The sequence below is a fragment of the Peromyscus maniculatus genome, chromosome 3, assembly GCF_049852395.1.
Source record: "Peromyscus maniculatus bairdii isolate BWxNUB_F1_BW_parent chromosome 3, HU_Pman_BW_mat_3.1, whole genome shotgun sequence".
NCBI lineage: Eukaryota > Metazoa > Chordata > Mammalia > Rodentia > Cricetidae > Peromyscus > Peromyscus maniculatus.
This window is the reverse complement of record NC_134854.1, coordinates 143756166-143778687: the sequence shown is the minus strand read 5'-3', so window position 1 is coordinate 143778687 and position 22522 is coordinate 143756166. Positions and strand designations below refer to the sequence as shown.

General features: G+C 46.6%; 1 pseudogene; it reads left to right on the top strand.

Moving 5' to 3' along the window:
- The first annotated feature begins 14789 nt into the window (after positions 1 to 14789).
- Positions 14790 to 14889, top strand: LOC121828404 (U6 spliceosomal RNA; annotated as a pseudogene).
- Positions 14890 to 22522: the final 7633 nt, after the last annotated feature.

Sequence of the window (22522 nt, the reverse complement as noted above, 5' to 3'; positions counted from 1 at the left end):
TCATCAAGCAATTCATAGAATTCCATGGACTGAGGATGGTGTCGGGAGCAGAGTTTCAGGTTTTATGAGGAAAGAGCTCGGTGGTGGGTGGTGATAAGGGTCGCACTGGTGATGGTGGGAATACTTTTTTTGTGGGGAGTGGGGAGCGGAATCCTACCGTACTGACCAAACTCAACTTGGGCTCACTATGTAGTTCAGGCTGGCCTTGAACTTGCTCTCCTCCTGCCTCTGGCTCCCAACTGCTCAGACCATAAGCACATGCCACCACACCCAGCCCCACCTTTTGTATTCCAGCATCCCAGTCCTGTGGCTGTGCAGAAAACAGTAAACGCTGTATCTGAGGAGCCCTCCCTCCACCCCACCCCCACACACTTAATATCTTAATGCACTTAATACAGTGGACTGTTTCACTCTTAAAGGTTAAGATGGCAAAATGTCATGTGCTTTAGTATTGTTGTCTTGCAGAGACAGAGTCTCATTATGCAGCCTTGACTGGCCTGCAACAGAGAGATCAGTCTTCCTCGGCCTCCTGAGTACTGGGATTAAAGGTGTGTGCCACAGTGCCTGGCTGCTAGGTGCATTTTGCCACAATTTATTTTAAGCATGGGAGAAGCCTCCTGGGACTTTCAACTTCATTTAAACTGACCTTCATCTCCCCTCACACCCATTCTCCAGTCTAATCCTGGGCCTGCGCATTGACAGGAGCTCTCTCCCCATTTTCCCAGCTCTCGCTCTCTCTCTCTCCCTCTGTGTGTGTGTGTGTGTGTGTCTCTGTCTCTGTCTCTCTGTGTCTCTCTGTGTGTCTCTCTGTCACACACACACACACACACACACACACACACACACACACACACACACACAACTCCCACAGAGCAGCATTTCTGCTCTTTCTCTGCTCTCTTGGTCAGGTCACCTTCACCACTCTGAGTCCTGCCCCTCCAGCTCTCCCTCTGATTTGGGAGTGACATTCCCAAAACTCCAATCTGACCTTAACACTGAACAAGGCAGGCATGGCGATGTGGATTCCCGTTGCTATGCCTCCCCTCCCTGTCCTCCTGAGTGGGGGACACATACCCCAAACTTACTTCTTGCAGTCCATTAAGACTGTAGACCTGAGCGTGGTGGCGCATGCCTGTAATCCCAGCACTTGGGAGAGAGGTCAGCGCCACACAGCGGACCTAGAGCAGTGGGATGCTGGTAGACGGGAGGCTGTTCGAATGGGTGGATTTCACAGGTTTTGAGACTCAAACCTGCAATCAGTTTCCGTCAACACTTCCAGACGGAAGCATCTCAGTCAGAGCTTAAAGGAGGGTTTATCCAGGGGGATAGACGTGTTTGTGTTCGCCCAAGACACAACGGTTTATAGCCACTTGTCGTATTTATTTCTTACTTGGCAAACTTTGTGGTGAGAAAAGTAAGGGGGGAAACCATCTACAGGATCAATGGGGAAAGTGTGCTTTGCGCAGTCCGAAAGTTAGCAAGTGGTTGAGGCAGAACCCGAGTGCATGTCTCTCACACTCATTTGACCTCTCTCTTATACTCCATCTAACCCACTGGATGGAAAGCATCAGAATAATTAAACCTAAGATCAAAACATGTCAGAAAACAGCAAGTACCTGCATTACCTGACTTCTGCAGTGCCCAACCAAGGTCCTGGGTCACAGGTCCTTTGTAAATTTAACTAGTTCTGTTATAACTGAATTCTCTCTATGCCACAGTTTCTAGTAAAGGAAAGAAAATGAGGTAACTTGAAAGACCAGGGCTTAACAAGACATCCCAATCGATACTGTCTTATGTTAACCCTGAGGCTCTGGAGCTGAGCACAAAGCCCGGTTTGCTTTGTATTTGCCTCTCAATAGAGATTAAAAAAAAAAAACAACCATACAACATGAGTATCATATATATCTCTTCTGCATCCAAAAGTGCTGAGGAAAAGACACATTTCTCACCATCCCGCATCTGCCCTCTCTCACACCGTAAAGGCCCTCCTGATTGCGTTTTGAAAAAGATCTCTTTCCTAGTATTCAGCCACTTGTCACTGTTGCTTGTTTACAGACTGTCTCCAGTTGTTCCCAATCACTTTCTTTTTTAACCTTTAAAGCCCAAGTTGGATGTGGGTCAGCATCAGAAAGATTCTGGATCAAAACCAAGAATAGAGGAAGGTGACTTCATGGTCTTGAAGCTTGTCCAAGAACTCATTTCAATGCATCCCAGGCACAGCCCAGCACAAGGGGCATGTCCAGCCGGTGCCCTGGGGTCGTGGGCTGCTGCACACGGGAAAGTGCCCCAGGCGCTCTTCCTCGGCCCACACACCCACCTACACTTGCTTCCATCTCCATCTGGATCAGTGAGGCGTTGACAAGAGCCTTTTGGGAAGGTGAAGCTGGCCCAAGTCTGAAGCTCTGACTTCAGAGACATGGACAAAGCTTGTGTTCTCACAAGTCCTGGCTTTTCTAGAACTGTCCAGACCCCAAAACTCTGTTCTCCTTTGCCATAAAATCACCAAACTACCCACAGAATTTTGACGTTTCTGTTTCTAGAGCACACCTCTGTGAAAGTCTCACATCTCCAATTCATAATAAAAGATCTTTTGACAGGTGCCATGTCCAAATTTTTTATTTTAAAACTGTGACCAGTGAATTCATGCTTTCCAACAAGCAGTGGCTCCCCGGCTTGCTTCAACCTGCAATCCCAGCTTGTGCCTCTTCCCTTCCTACCTCACGGTATCATCGGGCTCATTAGTGGACAATGAACTCTTAGCAGATGTTTCTGACTTAGTGGGCATGTGTTTTAGCTTCTTCACTCAAAGCGAAGATTCAGTGAATGGCTCCTGCAAGTGCACAGGCGGCCACCTAGTGAGTTCCTTGACTGCCCTGTCAACATCATAAGCATTTAAGCATCTTCCTGATCATTACTCTTATTATATTGTGTAAAGTCTATGTCCATCAGCGCTTTGTGTATAAACGTGATGCTTTCCAGCCTTCCAAAAATTTGCCTCAGAGCCAGGCAGTGTGGCGCATGCCTTTAATCCGGCACTCAGGAGGCAGAGATAGGTGATATCAGTGAGTTTGAGGCCAGCCTGGTCTACATAGCAAGTTCCAGGACAGCCAAGAGGCACCACAGCCAGCTTCTCTCTGTTTGAGGATCCTGCCTTCAGCGTCTCTTTCTGGTGACCATGGCACCTTTTTCTACACCCCTGACAAACATTCCCGGGTGGCAGGAGCCAGCACCGAAGGAGGAAGTTGGGCATGAATCTAAGGGCCCATGGGAATAGTGCATGCTTCCTACCCAGGGATGGTACCAAGGATGGCCTAGCATCCAAAGCATTTCACTTGTGGGAAAGCAGGAAATAAATACTAAATCCCATCCTATGGACAGAGGCACTTCTAAGAAAAATCAGTGCTGGGCTGGAGCCAAGGGGACCTTCTTTTTTTTCTTCTTCTTCTTCTTCTTCTTCTTCTTCTTCTTCTTCTTCTTCTTCTTCTTCTTCTTCTTCTTCTTCTTCTTCTCCTTCCTCTTCTTCCTCTTCCTCTTCTTCTTTTTAAATAGTACTAGTTAGTGCCTTGGTGACTGGAGATTACAAACTCTTTGACTTGACAAGAACCTTGCAGATGAAAGCTAAGAGAAGCAAACAGAAGACTTGGAAATCCAGCACGGCTGGAAGGCACAGATAAAAAGCTGCTCCCCTGCCGGGCGGTGGTGGCGCACGCCTTTAATCCCAGCACTCGGGAGGCAGAGCCAGGTGGATCTCTGTGAGTTCGAGGCCAGCCTGGGCTACCAAGTGAGTTCCAGGAAAGGCGCAAAGCTACACAGAGAAACCCTGTCTCGAAAAACCAAAAAAAAAAAAAAAAAAAAAGCTGCTCCCCACACATGCAGCCCCAGATAAAGAGAAGGTAAACAGATGATGCCAGCCAGGATCGTCCAAGGAAACAAGAAAGAGTTCTATAAATATAACCAGAAAGAAAATATTTGTCTTAGCTGATGAGATCACCACTCATGGGCTCATAAGAGGGATCTTTTGTTGCTCCCTTAATTGAAGCTTGGAAAAGAGCAGAAATCAGACAACTAGCCCACAAGGTTCCAGTGAGTCGGCCCAGGTTAAATTAGATGCAGCTGGAGTCATTCAGGCTCGATACCATCAATCTGGACTTTGGCCTGTGTTTGTGTAGACATGATGTTGGCTCCCATTCTTCCCATCTACTCCTTCCCAGCACCCACCTGGCTAGTATCTGACACTAGGAAATGAGGACAAAAACAGGAAGAGGCAGATGGCTATGGACTGGACACAGACCTAGGGGAGGGGAAAGGCCTCACATTCTCCACAACTTCCTCTATGGGTACTTACCACAGCACGAGAGTCAGGAGTGTTGGAGGTGCCCACAAATATTCAGTGCCTGCCATGTGCCAAGTTAGAGTCCTGGACAGTGGCAGTAGACAGATCCCAGCTTCAAGAACCTTGCATTCAAGAGTTCAAGGTGTGGGCGGGCCCAGGGTGTTGTTGGAGAGAGATGACGTACATAATGACTACATGAGGTAATCATATGCTGATAAATGCTGCATGGAGAATTAAGTACAGATAAGTGACTGGGGATCCTCTAGCTCAGAAGTTAGGGTGAGCAGGTGTCATTAAATCTGGCACCTGAAAGCTGAAGATGCAACAGGTGAGATCAGGACCACAGATAAGGCGACCACACAGGGGGAGAAGAGGGCAGAGAGAAGCGACCACAAACAGGAAGGGCCTGTTTTATAGGGCCTGTGGGCCGGGGCAAAGAGTCTGTTGGATGTCCTTAGGGGAGGAATGCGATGATGCAAGAACTGCTTTAGAAACACAGGAGCTGGGTTCTGTAGAGAGTGACGGTAATCCCAGCATTCCAGATGATGAGGTGGGAAAATTGAAAGTTCAAGACCAGCCTGGGCTAGATACGATGAAGAAGGAGGTGGAGAAGGAGGGAAGGGGAAGAAGGAGGAGAAAAAGAGGAGAAGGAGGAGGAGAAAAAAAGAAGAGGAGAAGAAGAAGAAGAGGAAGAAGAAGAAGAGGAGGAGGAGGAAGAAAAAGAGGAAGAGGAAGAGGAAGAAATAAAGGAAAGATTCCTTCCCTCAGGCTGCTTTGCAGAGGGGCACAAGAATAGACCCTGGAATACCTGGAAGGGGCCCTGGTCCAAGGAAGGAGGATGGAGGAGTGGGCAGGAGTGTGGAGTGCAGTCACAGCCCATCAGCAAACGCATAATGAGAGTGAAATGAAGAGAACTTAAAACAGAGCTCTGGGAGATTTAAAAGGAGCGAAAGCTTCTGGGTGGCTTGTTTGTGTGTTTGTTTTACAGTTCACTTCTACCAGCAGACATTCCACAATTTCAGTTACCTGTGGTTGGAAATTACTAAATGGAAGATGCCCGAAGTAAATAATTCATACGTTTTAAATTGCTGGCCATTCTGAGTAGCATGATGAGATCTCATACAGGCCCCTCTGTCCCTCCCAGGAAGTGGGGCTGCCCTTGGGGTGGGACACCTATGGGTGGCCTTCTACGGAGGATAGTGGGAGCCAGGACTGGCACTGCGATTGGAAGAGCAGGCTCTGGGAACCCATCCATCCCCCACCGGGAGCCACCGTTACCTGTATCCCCAGTCTTTGATCTGTCCCCATCACGTGTCCTACCCCAGGATTGCTTTCATGAGCCACCTGCTCTATCTGATGATGACAGTCCATCTATGTCTTCCGTGGAAAGAGCAGCTAGACCCCCCAGGAGGCTTCCCCTTCTCTGGGAGTACCAGCAGTACCACAGGCCTACCTCTTCCTAGCATCATAGAGCTACAGCAAAGAGCTCATGGAAATGTTCTGGCAGAAACATAACCAAAAAGAACATGGTGATCTGGCCACATCTTTCTCCACTCATGATAAGCCCATTCTTTTTTTTTTTTTTAACTTTTTTGTTTGTTTTGTTTTTTATTGTTGCTGCTTTTGGAGACAGGGTTTCTCTGCATAACCCTGGCTGTTCTGGAACTCACTTTGTAAACCAGGCTGGCCTCACAGAGATCCACCCGCCTCTGCCTCCCACTACTCACTTGGTAAGAAAAGAAATTCTGTAGGAGTGCTGGGATTACAGATGTGAGCCTCCCCGCCCCATGTCCGGTAAAGATTTTTACTTTGGGGGGCTGGGGAGGGCCAGATAAGCCCGTTCTTACTCCTTGCATAGCAGAATTGTCTTCTTGGTTACTAATAATTACCCCTCATATACAACCCTGAGGCTCCCTCCTTTGAGGTCTTGGGGACCTACCCCAGCAGGAGACCTGTGTGTAGCAGGCAGAGAAGAGGGACTGGAGACACTCAGGTTTGGACTCCAAACACGTGCTCTTCGGGACACACCAGAAAGAAGGAGCCAAGGCTTGAACTGAACTGGCAAAGTGAATTCCGAGCCCGGAATTGCTGGTGCAGCTGCTTCCCTAAAAGGCAACTCAAACCCTGTCCTGCCTGCCTTTCTCGGGATCTGGCCTCCTGCCATCACCCTGCTACCAAGACCTCTTAGTTGGGGCGGGATTCCTCTCATCCACTCTCTCAGCTCGGTCCCTCGACTCCCCCTTGACTGCTCGCCACCCGCTCGTGATAAGACAGAATCAGAAAACCCTTCCAATCAAACTCTAGAAAGGAAAAAATGCCCCCTGTTACATCCAGTATTAAAGCCCATGGCTTCAGGCTCTGTGTTAGTCTCCTGGACTCAGCTCCCCAAAGCTTCACTCCAGCCCAGGACACTTCAGAAGCTAAACTGCAGTGGTGGGGTGTGATCTCAGGATGTCCTCGGTCATTCCTGGACTATCAGATCTCTTGGAAGTGAGATGAATTGAGGCTGACTTTTTAGATCAGTACATCAGAGCCTGAAAGAAAGCGGCTCCAAGGCATTGTAGGTCTCCAACTCCATGCCCTCTGAGAAGCGGACTCAAAAAACAGGAAGAGGAGGGATGAAGGGAAGCGCTGCCGTGGCTGAGACTTCTGGAGGCACGTGGGGATGAGGACAGTGACCAGGCCTCCTGTGTACAGCCACCTCTGTCACCGTTCCCTTCTCCAAAGCTGCCATCTGCCCCAGAGATGAAGTGTTCTGACAGGTCTACCTGAGTTCCCATGTCCCAGAGCAGCAGTAAGAAGCAGGAGGGGGTTACAAACCCCATAAAAGTGAACTGATGCTGACCACCTGGGATGTGAGAGGGGACTGGAGGGGAAGTCTGTTACAAGGAGCACAGGACAGATAAAAATTGGGTCTTTGAGAAAGGTATATGAGAAGTAGTCAGCTAACATCAGCAGTGAGCTGGGCCTGGCCTGCTGAGTCACCTACAGAGCCGTGTGTGTGTGTGTGTGTGTGTGTGTGTGTGTGTGTGTGTGTGTGTGTGTGTGTGTGTGTGTGTGTGTCCAGAGCTGAGGACCAAACCAGGGCCTTGCGCTTGCTAAGCAAGCGCTCTACCACTGAGCTAAATCCCCAACCCCGAGTGCATTTTTAAGTAGGGGATTCTCCCCTGATCAGGAACTGCTCTGGCTTTGGGATGCCTGCAGAAGGAACTGTGCTCTTGGGCACTCCTGGATCTGACCTAGAACTTGCTTCCTCAGTCCTTTTCTTTTCTTTCTTTTTTAAAATGACATTTTTATTCTTTGGGAATTTCATACAATGTATTTTGATGATATTCATTCCGTCTGCCAACTCCTCCCGGATCCACCCCCACTTCCCTACCCACCCAACTTCATGTTCTCCTTTTCTTTTCCTTTTTAAATTCACCAAGTCCAATTTATGCTGTCCAATTTTTTTTTTGGCTCTTTACAGTTTATTGCATGAAGGAGTTATACTAGTCCCAAATTTAAAATGAACCCCGAATGGTCCAATTATACAAGCTGTGAAGTTTTTGACTTGTTTTTAAGCATAGGAAAAGACAGAAGGGAATTGCAAGAAATTCTCTGAGGCTTCAGCATGCCATCAGCACTCAAAAACCATGAGCCTTCAGCTGGTGGTCCAATTTCTACCAGGCGCTAGCATGCTTAAGACCAGGCTGGGCAGCCTGTGGCCGGACCGTGTCTCCGTATCCTGGATGCTCAGTGACAGGACCATGGTGGGCAGACTTCTTGCACACCTTCACTGGTGGCTTTGTGTCACAGGCATCAGCGATCCCTTGGGCAGTAGTCGGGCAGCTGCCGTGTCTCTGTTGAATCCTCAGTGCCAGCAGGAAGCAGGTCCTCGCCCTTACTGGCTTCCACAAAGGGGTTGGAAGAAGAGGTAGAGGTTCGAAATTGCGAGCATACGCTCTGATTCCCTTCCCTTGGTGGAAAGACTTGGTAGGAACAGGCAGGATGGGGGTGTCTGACTGAAGGGAGAGGCTTCAGGGGGAGGCTGCTGAGCTTGACCGCACCTCAGTCATGGGGCTCCCTGGATTCCTAAATGCATTCACTACCACACAGTGGAGATCTGAGATTTATATTTATTACGTACTCTGAGGCCCTGACGGAAACGTTGCTTGTTTATCCTCAGGAGTGTATTTCCAGTTCAAACACACACACTTTCTCTTTAATAAAATCAACGCGAGATGTGACCAACAGAGCAAAGAAAGAACAAGGGATACATGGCTATTAGTACCATGTAAAATAAATGTTCTTTTTGCCTTTTGTTTTTATCAGTATATTTCAGTTATACATGATGAGTTTCATCATGACATGTTCATACAAGTATTTAATGAACTTTGATCACATTTGCACACCCCACACCTTCTCCTGTCCCCCCCATTCCCTTCTTCTCAGTTAGTCCCCCTGAAATGAAGGTTCTTTACTTCAAAGAGCTGGGGGTATTGTTATGTTTGCAGTGCTAGGGATTGAACCTTCGGTCTCACGCTTGCCAGACAAGTGTTCTACCACTGGGGAATACGGAAGCCCCATTGCAAAGTGTTGTGAAGCCTTGTTCCCTTAGGGCCCTTCAAGGAAATTCATCTCCTTTTCATGGTAGGAATGTTAATCTGATTATGGCCCAATTGCAAGCCTTCCTAAACGCAACTGAGATATACCTTCAGTTCAGTTTGTTCTTTTTTAAAAATTACTTTTTAAGTGTGTGTGTGTGTGTGTGTGTGTGTGTGTGTATGTGTGTGTAGATGAGTTCAGGGGTCAAAGGTGTAGCTCAGTCGTAGAACTAACATAAATGAGGGATTTGTTTTGCAAAATAAATACATAATAAGAGTTGAGTGATTATGCATAAATTTGACTATAAAAAACAGGGCATACAAATGATTTTGAAAGCTAGTATGGTGTTGCCCATCTTGGGAGGTGGAGGCAGAAGGATCAGAAATCCAAGGCCATCCTCAGCTACATAAGTTCAAGGCTAGCCTGGGCTACAGAAGACCCTATCTCAGAAAACAAAGGCAAACAAAAATGGTAATAAGGTTTGTTCACGTTATCACCCCTGAAAAAAGGACAAAAATGGGGAGATCACTCTTTCTTTGCAAGCATGAGAACCTAATTCAATCTCCAGGACCCACGTGCTGTCAGCCACAAGCCAGACATGGAAGCACACCTTTAATCCCAGTACTTGGGAGGCAGAGCCAGGTAGATTCTGTGAGTTTGGGATAGCCTGATCTATATAGCAAGTTCCAAAGGTAGACATTTGGTAGTAATGACAGCATGGGGAACGGCCACAAGCATATCCTTGGTCCTCAAGAGCCAGCTAGCTTTGCCTGTCTCAAGCAAAAGTAGGACAAAGTAGGACAATCTCTAATCTACACAGACAGACAGACAGACAGACAGACAGACAGACAGACACACACACCATAAAGTTTGTCCCCGAGAAAAGTGACTTTTGGAATTGTCACGCCTGGGGTGTGGTTCAATTGTAGAGTGCTCACTTAACACTTTTCGGTACTGTGTTCCACTCCCAGCACTGCAAATAATAAAATGCACCAAGTATCATGACACCTGACAAGTAATAGAGGGTGGAAAATGGGTGTCTTCCAGGAAGACAAGCACCGTCTACCACTTTAAAAATAGTCATCAATGTGTGACATCTGTACTGATTGGTTTCTGTCAACTTGACACAAACCTAGACGTATCAGAAGAAGGGATTTTAACTGAGCAAATGCCCCCCCCATTGGATTGGCTTGTAGGGAAGTCTTTGGGGGATTTTCTTGATTAATGATTGAAGTGGGGGGACCCAGCTCACTGTGGGTGATGCCATCCCTGGGCAAGTGGTCCTGGATTGTATGAGAGTGCAGGCCGACCAGGCCAGGAAGCAGTATGCCTCCATTGGTCTCTGCCTCAGTCCCTGCCTTGACTTCCCTCAATAGACTGTAATTTGGGATATAAAAGTTAAATAAACTCTTTCTTCCTCAGGTTGCTTTTGGTCACAGTGTTTATCCCAGCAACAGGAGCCCTAACTAAGACAACATCTGCCACTTTATTTATATAATAACACTTCATAGTGGGTTTTTTTTTTCCACGTGTGGACCAGGCTGACCCCTCACTATGTAGCCTAGGATAACCTTGAACTCCTGATCCTTCCGCCTCCACCAAGACCTGGTCCCCCTCTCTCAGCCAGGAGGAGTATTTTGTAGAGAAATAGGAACAAACTTTCAGGAAAGGATTAACCCTGAACCCAGCCAGCCTGAGAGTCCTCAAACTGCTGGCCTGTGTTCCGGCATGCACACCTTGTTGAACTTCCCTTGAAGAGACCCTCTTTCCGTCCCTCTCCTGTACCCCAAACCCTGAACTCCCCTAGCAGTCCCCACCCTGGAGATAACTGTCCAGCTCCCAGAGAGGAACGAGCAGATTGCTTCCAGGATGCCCAGTCTGGCTCCTGGAAGTTAGGAGAACAGGGGGGTGAAGAAGCGCCACAAGGAGGGCTGGCTGCCCCGCCGAGGAGAGGGGCCCGGGGACCACATCTGGGGATGGGGGTCCTGTCCTTGGCCTCCATTCCGCCATGCTCGTCTTCTTGGCACAGTCCCAGGCTTTCAGTGTCCTAGGACCAAATCTTCGCACAGTTGACTCAGGGAAGGGCGTGAGGGAGAGGCTGAGACCGAGAGCAGCCGCTCGGTTCTTACCATATTTGAAGCTAAATGATTCTCCTGGGCACGACTAAAAGCTGTCACACAGAGCCACAGTGTGGTCCCTGGGACTGTGCTTACCCAACATGCAAGAAGCCCCGGCCCACTGGTAGCACAAGAAAGAAAGGCCAGCTTCGGAGCACTCTTTCTCTGAGGTGTTCTCAGGGAACACAATGAACCACCTTCCCCCCACTCCTGGACTGTTGACACCCACAACATCATCCTCTGCCGTCCACACACATGCTTCTGTTTGCTTGGTCGGTTGGTTGTATCAAGGCAAAAACTCAGCTTTCACCTCAAAGGGAATAAGAAAGAGCTTATTCTGGAGCCAAATTTCAGTGACTGTGACCCAGCAACACCTTTAGGTCTCTGCAAACACAGTGTTCCAACACGAGGGCAGTTTCTTGGAGTTATTTTTTTTAAAAGATTTATTTACTTATATATTTTATGTATGAGTACTCTGTCTGCATGTACATCTGTGCAACAGAAGAGGGCATTGGATCCCCTTATAGATGGTTGTGAGCTACCAGGTGAGTGTTGGGAATTGAACTCAGGTCCTCAGAAGAGCAGACAGTGCTCTTACCTGCCAAGTCATCTCTCCAGCCACACATGGAGTGTTTATAGTAACAGAACAAAGAAAGTTATAAATCAAGGCATTTTAAAAATGCATCAGAGGAGGCTGGAGAGATGGCTCATCAGTTAAGAGCACTGGCTGCTCTTCCAGAGGACCTGGGTTCAATTCCCAGCAACCACAGGGCAGCTCACAGTTGTCTGTAACTCCAGTTCAGGGAATCTGACGCTTTCACATAGACATACATGCAAGCAAAACGCTGATATACATGAAATAAAAATAAAATTTAAAATACACTGGTGGAAGCATTAAGTGGGCAGTCCCCAGGGAATGAGGGCATCTTGTCTACAAGCTTCTCATGTCACTTGACAGTGTTCTTAGGCTTCCAATAGTAGAGGATAGATTTTCTTAAGTTAATGTATTTTAAAGGTTTTTATCTGTTTATCAGGACATTAGGGCTGACACAGAGGTGGACAAGGAATGATTCTTTGGGGCTAAAGATGCCCAGGAAAAATTGAAATTAGGCTACCAGATAAGCAACATTCCCAAATCTTCTAAGTCATTGAAGTTTTTATCAGTTGACCAGCCTGTGTAAATAGTTTCTTTCCTAGGGTTCTCATTCACAGTTGATTGGTTGGTTGTTATTTAGTTTGGTTTCTTTTCTTTAAAAAAAATATTGATTTTTTTTTAAATGATGTGTGTGTGTGTGTATGTGTGTGTGTGTAACTATGTGTGAGTATGTACAAGTGAGTGCAGATACATGAGGGAGCCAGAAGAGGGCACCAGAGTCCCTGGAACAGTGGTTCTCAACCTGTGGGTCAAGACCCCTTGGAAGGTTTCATATCAGATATTTACAATATGATTCATAACAGCAGTAAAATTATAGTTATGAAGTAGCAACTAAATCATTCTATTTGTGGTGGGGGTCACCACAACATGAGGAACTGTATCAAAGGGTCAGGCAGCACTAAGAAGGTTGAGAACCACTGTCTTAGAGCTAGAGTTACAAGTGATTGTGAGCTGCAGAAGTAGGTGCTGGGGACTGAGCCTAGGTCCTCTGGAAGAGCTATGCTTGATCATAACCGATGAACTGTCCCGCCAGCATCTGGTTTGACTTTTTGAAGTAGGGTCTTGTTGTACAGCCCAGCTTGGCCTCTCACTCTCCATCTTTCTTCCTCTACCTCCTAATTTCTGAGCTTAACCACAACTACCCTACATGTTTCTCTGAATTGTTGGGGACAACAACCCTCCCCTAAGCCCAAACACAAAGCAGGTATGTCTACACTATCCCAATTCCTGAAAGAACCATGAGCATTTTAACCAAATAAGTAGTGTACAAGATGTTCAATGCATACATTAACACCACCACCACCACCACCCAGAAACAATCCATGGCTCTGGAAGTGATTCCAGCCTCTGTCTCTGCTCTCAACTTCAACTCCATCCTCCTGTCTTTCCATTAATGTGTGTGTTTCTCAGGGGAAAGTTACCCACTAAGATCAAACTTCAGACACCGTAACTTAAAAACCAACCCTTGTGGGTTGGGGATGTAGCTCATTGGTAGAGAGAGAGAGTGGGGGGAGCCCCAAGTCTCTCTATCCTTCCATACCCCAGGGTAAAGTCTTCCTCCTCAGCCCTTCCCATAGAGCCAGGACGGCTGCTCCATTGTCCCCAGTGGTTTCTCCCACCTCCAGTGCCATCTCAGCTAATGTAGTAAGAGCCGTTATCTGCCCATATTGCCCCAGGCTACCTCAACTGTACTTTACCATCAAGAGGTCCACAGTAATGCGGCCTTACAAAGATTAAATTTGAAGTAAATGATTGTTTATGGCCTTGGGTTTTTTTTTTTTTTGGAGGGGTGGTGGTATTTATTTATTTTTTTTTTAAGATTTATTTATTTATGTATACAGTGTATGCCTGCAGGCCAGAAGAGGGCACCAGATCTCATTACAGATGGTCGTGAGCCACCATGTGGTTGCTGGGAATTGAACTCAGGACCTCTGGAAGAGCAGCCAGTGCTCTTAACCTGTGAGCCATCTCTCCAGACCTGGTTTGTTTTAAAGCCAACAGGAGCCGGGGAAGCAGCTCAGCAGTGGCACACTTGACCAACCTGTAAAAGGTTCTGGGTCCCATCCCAGCGCTGCAAAACTCAGAACAACAAAGGACCGGTCTCAAAGATCCAAATGAAGCCTGTGTAATACTGAGAGGGGAGAGGCACTGAGTCTATTCTCTCCCAAGGGCACCAGTGGGAAGGCAGCATTCATTTAGGTGTGGAAATGTTGGTGTAATGTGAAAACTAGTGGCCTTACATTGTAGACATCTAAGACGATTTTGAAATATAGAAGCAGCAGGGCCTGGCAGAACAGGTCTGTAATCAAAGCTACTCAGGAGGCCGAGGTTGGAGGTTCAAAAGTTCAAGACCAATGTAGGGTACAGAATGAGCTGAAGGCTAGCCCAGGCAACTTAGTGAGACCCTGTCTCAAAGTCAAAAGAGCTGGTAATGTAGCTACATGGTCTTGCTTGTCATATGCAAGGCCCTGGACTCGGTCCCCAGCACCACAAAAGAGTAGGTGATGGGAGGGGAGAGGTGGAGCAGAAGGGTGGAGGGGAAAAGGCAAAAAGAAAGAAAATGAAAAAGAAACATACGAACAGCTAACAAACGGTAAAGGTGCCATTGCTCAAGCCTTGCTTGATCCCGAGGAACTGTATTCTATATAATGTTGGTTAGCAAACTCCAGCCATGGCCAAACCCTGCTTTAGTGTGGTCTGCAAGTTTTTTTTTTTTTTTTTTAAAAAAAAGTCAAAAGCAGAATAGTATTTCATGGCATGTGAAAATTAAAGCAATCCCAAATTTCAGTGTGAATACGTAGTATTTTACTGGAGCACAGCCACGCTCCTTTATTTACAGTTTTGTGGTCCCTTGTGCAAGATGACAAGTGTCAAGTGGTTGTAACAGAAACTGTATGGCTCTCAAAGCCTAAACTATTCACGGTCTGGCCCTTCACCAGGAATATTTCCTAACTCTGCTCCCAAGCACTGCTTTTTAGGCCCTTAATATCTTTCGGATGGGTGTGTATCATTCTGGCTTTTCTAGAAACAGGAATCTTAAACCAGAGTACCTATTCCACAGAGGGGGCTTACTCTTCTCTCACACAAAAGAAGTATGGTGCACTCGCTTTGGCAGCACGTGTATTAAGATGGGAACAATGCAGAGAAAACTAGCATGGCCCCTGCGCAAGGAAGACAAGCAAAAGAAGTATGGCTGTGGACGGTGGCACATGCCTTGGATCCCAGCACTTGGGAAGCAGAGGCACGAAGATCTCTGAGTTTGATACCAGTTTGGTCTACATATGGAGTTCCAGGCCAGTAAAAGCTACATGATAAAACTCTGTCTTTGAAAGAAAGAAAGAAAGAAAGAAAGAAAGAAAGAAAGAAAGAAAGAAAGAAAGAAAGAAAGAAAGAAAGAAAGAGAAAAGAAGGAAGGAAGGGAGGAAGGGAGGGAGGGAGGGAGGGAGGGAGGGAGGGAGGGAGGGAGGGAGGAAGGAAAGAAGGAAGGAAGGAAGAAATGTGGATGAGCTAGGGAGCTGGCTTCCTTGGGAAAGCTGTTGCTGCTCAAGCATGAGGACCTTAGTTCGGATCCACAGAGCCCACGTAAGAAGCCAGTGACATCAGCACCCACAGTCCCAGGTGGACCTCTGGGGTGGGCTGGCCAACCGGTCTGGTCAAATTGGTGAGTTCCAGGTTCGGTGAGAGATCCAATCTCAGAGTGTAAAGTGTAGGTGCCTCAGAGGTAGAAATACTATCAGTCAGCTCTGTCCTTCCAGCCACTCCCAAATAACCATACAGAGACTTATTACTATTAAAAATGCTCAGCCACTAGCTTAGGCTTGTTACTGACTTAGCTCTTGCCGCTTAAATTAACCCATATTTCTTATACCCTCTGCCAAGTGGTGATACCTTCTTTCAGCATGGCATATTCGTCTCCTGCTTCATCTTCATCTCGCTCGTGACTCCCCAGACTCTGACCTTCTTCTTCCCAGAGTCCTCCTGGTCCAGCTCTCCCATCCAATCTCTTCCTGCCCAACTATAGGCCAGTCAGTTCTTTATTAAACAATGAGAGTAATACATATTTACAGTGTACAAAGACTGTTCCACAGGAGCTCTGTCAAGTACCATTTGCCCTTTTCCAGCAAAGGTCCCCACTCAGCTTCCTCAGGTCTAGCTCTTGACAAAGCAGATTTGATGTAGAGTGAGGCCTATAGGCTTCACAGCTTCCCTGTGGAACCATGAGGAAACTGGAATTCAGAGAGCACCGGCAGCACACGACCTCACGCTGGTTTCCGGTAGAAGTGGCAGAACTCAGGCCCAGATCTCCAGCCCTAGGTCTGTCTGATCCCCTCTCACATACAATAACAAAACAACCCATTTGGATGGCAATATTCACTTTTGTGGGGAACAGAACCACCTTTCCCCTTCATAAAAACTAATAGCAGAGAATCAGGGTGGAGAAACCCAGGTTATTCTATAGTCTTGTCAACCCAGACAATGGTGGTAGCACTGAGTAGGCTCAGAACTGTAATTCTTAACTTTAAACATATTTTTGTTTTATTTTATGTATATGAGTGCTTTGCCTGTGTGTATGTAAGTACACCATGTGTGTACAGTGCCCATGGAGGCCAGAAGACAGTACTGGATCCCTGGAACTGGAGTTACAGGGATATAAACCACCTGGTGTGAGGGCTGGGAACTGAACCCAGGTCTTCTGGAAGAGCAACAGTGTTCTTAACCAGGGAGCCATCTTTCTCCACCTGAAATTGAACTGCAGTCTCCTGTGTGACAGGAAGGGACACTAACTTCTGTACCACAAAGGAGTGAGCTCTAATGTACTTTTGTATTGAAAATGGACCATCAAAATTTTATTCTCATGATTTTCTTTTTCTTTTATCCACACTGGATATATTTTTATATTTAATTTAACCTTTTAAGTCAATCTAAAATTTCTTCACTCTTTTCATCGAAGGACTCTTGATCTGATTTAGCACCTAGAAGCATCATATTATTTTGTTGATATGTCACAGGCATTTGTTTATTAATTGTTGCTGTGGAATAATCCTTCTGTACACTGTGTGGATATATGTCGCTGTGACTGGTTTAATAAACAAGCTGACTGGCCAATAGCTGAATAGGATAAAGTTAGTCAGGAAACCAAACTGAGAATGATGGGAGGAGGAAGGGTGGAGTCAGAGGAGTCGTCAGCCAAATGAAGAATGAGTCAGACACACAAAATGGGATAGCAGTAAAAGCCACAAGCCTCAGGGCAGCACATAGATTAATAGAAATGGGTTAAGTTGTAAGAGCTGGTTAGAAACAAGCCTGAGCTATTGGCTGAGCATTTATAATCAATATTAATGCTCAGTGTGGTTATTATGAAGTGGCTGCTGGGACACAGAGAAACTCTGCCTACAAATTGCTGCCTCAATGAGCCCTTGGGTTAACCCTCTCGTGCAGAGAATGACACAGCATCCCGTTGTGGTTAGGATCCCTGCCACAATGATGAGAGAAGGCTAAAGCCATTACATCAATGTAGACATGAGAGTCAAAGGAACCAGATAGGAACCTCTTAATTCGGTGATTAGTCTTTCTAAAGGGTGGGAAATTAAAGACCAGAGTAATCGAGCCACTGCACAGGTCCTACACCAGCTGGACTGTATGCCTGAGTAAAGGTTTCCATCAATAGTACCACCATATGTCAGCTTGGGAGACACTGAGCGCAGAGTAATTGCCATTTGTTCCTTTGTCAATTGAGACATTCTGGACATGGGTAGAAGCTCCAAGACCCCTAAGTGGGTGAGAAAAAAAATCCACCCCTCTGTCATGTGAGATGCAAGGAGCAATTCACTCTCCAGGCTAAGAAAGGAGGAAGTTCAGGTGGGCCAGACTGCACTGTTAAAAACAAGATTAATGGACTCTAGCAAGTCTCACTGTTCCATGTGCCCTTATGCTGAAACAAGACCAGCATGCAACTGAGTCCAGCATGCAACACTCCCGTGTGCCTCCCACCTGAAGGGGAAGGGTATTGCTTGACCTGGGTGTGTCCTGACACACAAGCATAACAACCACTCTAACCAAGCGCCTGTAGTATAAATCTAACCCGTTCTGCCAAAGCATTTAACTCTCCATATCCAAATTCTATTTCTAAGATGTGTCTTAAATCCTTGATTTCTACCATTTCTACCCTCTTTGGGTCTTTTCAGGAGTCCCTTTGTGTTTCTCTGTGGCCCTCTAGGGACTTTCAGTAGTGGTTCCGTTGGGAGGGGCTGCAGATCTAACAAAGATAGAGCCAGCCTACCAGATGGATCCAGATATGTCCATTCCCAGTCCTTAATGCCTGGGGCTGGGGCTTAGTTCAATGGCAGAGCTCTTGCCTAGCAAGCATAAGTCCCTGGATTGGGTCCTTAGCTCTGGAAGACAAAACCTGTAAGTCTTGTTTGAAAGGACCTGGAAGTTGGCACAAGACACTCCAAGACCAAGTTCTCAGCACAGAGGAGATTGATTGGCCCCAGGGACAGAGGGCAGGGATAAGGGACAAAGACAGAAGACAGAACGAGGGAGAAGGGAAGAGAAACTCAGGAGAGGGAAGAAAAGGGGAACGCGAGGGGGGAAGGGGTATTTGCCCCAGAGGGACAAAGGACTGCCTCTGGATAGAGAGGAGACAGATGTGGCCCATAGGCAAATGGCAGTTTATAAAGGAAAAAAGAGGAAACCCCATGTTAGGATGTGTTTAATTTTGACTGGGGCCGGACGGTAGTGGCACAAGCCTTTAATACCAGCACTCGGGAGGCAGAGCCAGGTGGATCTTTGTAAGTTCGAGGCCAGCCTGGTCTACAGAGTGAGATCCAGTAAAGACATAAAGCTACATAGAGAAACCCTGTCTCAAAAAAACCAAAAAATAAAAATAAAAAAATAATAATTTTGACTGGGGGATGTTAATCAGGGTAGTCAGAAGGGGGCTTTGATTGCTGGACTTGAATACTTTAATAGCTGGACCTTGGTGTTCAGCCTCAGGAGGAGGAAGTGGCTAAATAAGGGAACAGACCGTGGTGGCTAGCTTTAGGAATGTGCTCTAACAGTTTCTAGCAAGGCAGAGGGAATGGGGGAAGGGCAAGGCCTGCCAGAGCCATGTTTGCCATGCTCGGGCCTGCTACAGCCCCTTGACTGTTGACTTCATCTGCTTTAACTATGGTTATAGGGAGAGGGTTACATTGTCGGCAACCTTGTCTCAGGTCTATAGACCCTTTTAGGATAGATACCTACAGAATAAGGCATTGTCTATCAATTGTAGGCTACAGTCGATCCCATATAAGACTACCCAGGGTCTGGGCTCCCCAGTAGGTAGGCTTTGGGGACTTGGAACAGAGATATTTGTCTAAACTGCTAAGGGCCTTCTAGTCATAGATGTTCCCACAGTTTTCAAGTTTACAGTCTGAGGCTCACTCTTCGGCAATGTTTATCCAGCTCATCAATGGGTGCCCTTCGCCTCTCATCTATTTGTCCAGCTCCCTAATGTTCCATGCCTAGTTCCTCAAATGCAGAAAGTTTGTTATCACCATAATTAAAAAGTTCATGGCTCTTTCAGTTTTAGGGTTTCCCAGGTACCCTTATCACTTTCCAATTGCTTTGTCCCTCCTTCCCTTCCATGGTTCATGTATACCAGTCTATGGTGGTTTGAAAGAAAATGCCTCCCCACCACCACCACCCACCCCACAAAGGAAGTGTGTCACTGTGAAGGGGGGCTTTAAGGTCTCATATATGCTCAAGTCATGCCCAGTATCACAGATCACTTCCTCCTGTCTGCCAATCAAGAAGTAGGACTCTCAGCTCTAGCACCGTGTCTGCCTGCACGCCACCATGTCCCATCATGATGATGATGGACTAAACCTCTGAAACTGTAAGCCACTCCATTAAATGTTTTCCTTTATAAGAGTGGCCATGGTCATGGTGTCTCTTCACAGCAATAGAAACTGTCCTTTAATTCGAGCATAATGGGTCCTGCCTTTATTCTGCAGTTCATATGGCAGTCTCAGTGGCCAGGAACACTTGATAGGAGTTTTCTCTGCTAAGCTGAAGCTTGTCCAGATCTTCTGGTTGGTACTGATAAACCTTGAACTTCAAGGGTAGGACCCAAGTAAAAAGTCCCTTAAATAAGATGACAAAATGGGAGATATGGCCAGTATACAGTTTTTCAAGAATCAGTCTTTACTTTTCATTGTGGGAGATATAGTTCCTCTACTTATATTTTGTAGACTACATAATATCTCATAATTGGGATGATCCCATGTCCCTTCTGGAAGCTGTTCTCATCTTGAAAAGGGTTACAGGGAGACATTTGGTCCAGGGGAGGCAGATCTCTAAGATGAGCATTGTTATGTGTGTTTTAAAGTTTGATTCATTCTTTCTACTCCCCCAGGTGAAGGGGGATGATGCCAGAGAGTATGACCACTCCACCTCACATTTAAACTTCCCATGGTTCCTTGTAATGTCTTAGAAATAAAATGGCTGCCTTTGTGTAAATCTGTGTTTTTTACAAGACCAAATTGTTGTACTGTTATTTTTTAAGCGGCTCAATGTTATTCATTAAGTGGCACTGTTTACTGTGCAAGAAAAGCCATGAGGTACAACAAAACCCACTATAAGAGTTTATTAGGGGAAGGGGAACAGAAGGAGGTCCTTAGGCCTATGGAAATGTTGTGCAGAAAGAGAGAGAAGGGATAGATGGAACCTGCTTTTTATGGGTTCCCCCTGCACGTGTGCATATGGGCTTACGTAGCTACGCCACGCATGTGCATAGATTTCATGATCACGCCGCATGCAAATTACGTGATCATGCAGTGCACCAACTACGTAGGATGTAAGGTCCTGGGATGACTAAGCCTCTTGCCTGGCTACTGGACAGCGCATATGCGGTCATGTAACTGGGAGAGTGGCTAGGAATTCTAACAGGTACCCTCTATTCTAAGGTTACCTAGGTGATGTTGCCAGCAGTAGCAGTTGGGAGAGAGTCCCTTTTAGAGTCTGTATTTGTAAATTTTCGTTTTTCTGGGGAAACTCCTTCTCCCAAAAGAGCTGTGTTTCTTAAATAATAAAAACTGCCCTTGTAATTACCCCCCTTCCTTCCAAAGGGGACCTCATCTCAGCCCAGGTATAGAAGCTAGGACTCAGAAACTGGCTCTTCCAAGGGCTTCATGTCTTCCTTGGAGTTCCTTACTCTAACACTGGTGAGTGGAACATCTACAGATCTCATCACCCCTTGTCCTACAGGAATTTTTAAAGGAGTAGAACCCTTTTTGGGGACTGCTGTTTAAAGGGAAGGGGAATTTGTCTATGTCCTTTGTACATTGTTCTAATTCCTTCCTGAAGCCAGAAGAGGGAATGAAAGGGGTTGTGAGTCTTGCTTTCTCTTCATTCTAGTTTCTTGTGATTTGATCCCTCAGCTGTCCCTAGATCTTTCTGCCCTCCATTTTGTGGAACATAAAAAGGTGGCAAACAAGACAGAGGATTCCAGGACCCTTTATCTGGATCTGCTTTGTCCTTTTAAAGATAGGATGCATTAGTTACTGTTCCGTTGCTGTGACAAAACACTATGAGCAAAAGCAAGTTATGGAAGAAAGAGTTTTAATTCTGGCTTATGGTTGCAGAGGGCTAAGAGTCCACCATGGTGTATAGGCAAGGTAGCAAGTGGCAGGCACGGGAGCCAGAGCAGTCATCAGAGACTCACACCCTCAACTACAAGCCTGAGGCAGAAAGCGTATCGGAGGTGGGGCAAGGCTGTTAACACTCAAAGCCTGGCCCCAGTGACGTACTTCCTCCATCAAGACTCTGCCTCCCAAAGGTTCCACAACCTCCCCAGTATTGCCAACTAGGGACCAAGTGTTCAAACATCTTAGCCTATGGAGGGCATTTCTCAAATCACCACACAGGATCTCACTATGTTGTAACTAGAGTTTTCCTGCCTGGCCCACAGTCAGGACAAATCTCTCTCACCTGCCAGTCCCACAGCCGCTCAGACCCAATCAAGTAAACAACAGAGACTTATATTGGTTACAAACTGTATGGCCGTGGCAGGCTTCTTGCTAACTGTTCTTATAGCTTAAATTAATCCATTTCCATAAATCTATACCTTGCCACATGGCTTGTGGCTTACCAGCATCTTCACATGCTGCTTGTCATGGTGGCGGCTGGCAGTGACTCCTTCCGCCTTCCTGTTCTTTCTCTTCTCCTCTCTGTTAATCCCGCCTATACTTCCTGCCTAGCCACTGGCCAATCAGTGTTTTATTTATTGACCAATCAGAGTAATTTGACATACAGACCATCCCACAGCACTAGGTAGCCCTGGCTGGCCCTGGTTGCCCCTGCCTCCCGTGTGCTGTTATTGAAGACATACACCACCACACCAGGCTCTCCCTGGTCACTTTTTTAAGGGGAAGGGCATCAGCTCCTTCATCACACAGAGCATACTGTTTCTCCCTGAGAGGATGGGATTTTATCATTAACAGAAAGGATTGGGTATACCTGGCATACCCAGTCTTCTGAACCAGCATAGCCCCCATGCTACACCAAAGCTGTCCCATCCCCTGCTGCCTCTAAACACGCGATGCTAACTAACTCTTACTCACTTTTAGCCCCTAGAGTCTAGTGCCAGAGTTACCATTAGGAACCTAAAGAATGTGCAAGGCCAGCATTCGGTCCCCAGGGCAGGAGAAAAAAGGAACTAAATAAACATTGACAAGGCTGATTGGAACTCTTGAACTTCCTCTGAACTCACGTTAGAATTCACTTAAGGCTGAGAAGTGAAACAGAACCATTTCCAGAAATCACAACCAAAGACTCACAGTGTGGGGA